The following is a 1506-nucleotide window of genomic DNA, read 5'->3' as shown; positions in this document are numbered from 1 at the left end:
CTGTTTCTACCTGGAGACAGCAGTCGCCTCATTGTTCTGACACACAACACAAAACTATCCACAACACTACACACTAACTACACAAGACAACACATTAACTACACACTCCAAACACGCTAAACGTCACAAATCTCTCACATCTCAAAACTCGCTCTCTCTCTTCATCACTCCTCCTCTTCCTAAACAACCAAATGTCATGTTGCCATATAATTTTTTGATTGGTCGACATGGTGCATTTTTCTACCAACAGGCTGTTTTTGGTTTGTTTTTTAATTTTTTGACTCATAAGCAGAGAGCTCGCTGCGCTGTCGAGTCACCTTGTTGCTTTGTCTGTAAGTGGTCATGTGATTGGCTTACCACGACTACTTTATTCTTCCTCAGTCAAACAGCAGCACTCATGCGATTATTTTGCCCCCTTAGCTCCAGGTGTTGTGCCAAAAAGTGATGTCAGCCAGAAAGTGATCGCTGTCCGCGGGAGCGCGCAGCTGCTTAAAGCTGTAGCGTCCAGATTACTTACAGCTACTTCCTGCAGCTGATATAAGGAGCTGTAAGCTGAACACAGCTTCAGCCGTCTGTTTGTTGAAACATAGTAACGCGACCGCATTTTCTTGTTAGTAACGGTAACGGCGTTGTAACGATAGAAATAGTAATTAGATTACTCATTACTGAAAAAAGTAACGCCGTTACTTCTAACCCCGTTGTTCCCATCACTGCTCAGGAGGTAGAGCAGGTCATCCTCTAATCAGAAGGTGGGAGGTTCGATCCAGTCTCCAAGTATCCTTGGGACAGATACCAACCCCAAGTTGTTCTCTGATACAGCAATCCGATTATTGTTCAGCATCTGCAGACAAGTGGGAAACCATTTCTTTACCCCCAGTTTAAAGACAGCGCCATCTATGGACTCGTTCTTAATTCATGTGCCACTGAGTTCCTCAAACGTGCCATAAAAAAGCAACAGGACAACTGAAGTTTGAGCTTCTTCACACTTTGGCCCAGAAGTTTTAATAAGAACAACTGATCAATGTCGTTATCTCTTTATTGTTACAATGCAATCAAACATCAGCATCTATTAGCACAGTGTAACAGTGTACCAGCCCAAAGTAAATCCAACATAAAAGCCTGAGAGGAGGAGTGAGGTGGATGTTCAGGTGCTCGTTTTCTTGGGTCTGCCTCTGGATTTTTGGGCAAGTCCGGGTGATGTCTGGGTTCCCATTTCCACAAGTCTGGATTTGGGGTCACTGCTGGGCACCTTCCTGGATTTCAGAGTCTTTTGGGGACTTTTCTTTGGTCTGTCTGCAAAGTTAAATTCAGCAGGCTGTCAATCGTTTAACCCAAATGTTGTCATGTAGTTTTCATTCATAGCCTCTGCTTCAGTTACTCTATTTAGAGATACACTGACAAAAACTGGTGCACTCTGAAGAGGAAACCAACCGTTCTTCTTTGTGACTCTCTTTTTCTTGACGGGACTCAAATCCACCTCGCTCTCCTCCGCTCTATCGGCTGCCA

The 1506-nt window shown here is 44.2% G+C and overlaps 1 long non-coding RNA gene across 1 annotated transcript; it reads right to left on the bottom strand.

The window, feature by feature from the left end:
- Positions 1-1018: 1018 nt before the first annotated feature.
- On the bottom strand, positions 1019-1506 carry LOC121814033. The gene is made up of 2 exons (XR_006054025.1): positions 1432-1506; positions 1019-1293 (listed from the first exon to the last, which is right to left on the bottom strand). It is a non-coding gene; the product is annotated as an uncharacterized LOC121814033 (long non-coding RNA).

The sequence above is a fragment of the Haplochromis burtoni genome, unplaced genomic scaffold, assembly GCF_018398535.1.
Source record: "Haplochromis burtoni strain Fernald_Lab_line unplaced genomic scaffold, NCSU_Asbu1 Contig_5784, whole genome shotgun sequence".
Lineage (NCBI taxonomy): Eukaryota > Metazoa > Chordata > Actinopteri > Cichliformes > Cichlidae > Haplochromis > Haplochromis burtoni.
This window is presented reverse-complemented; position numbering and strand designations above follow the sequence as displayed.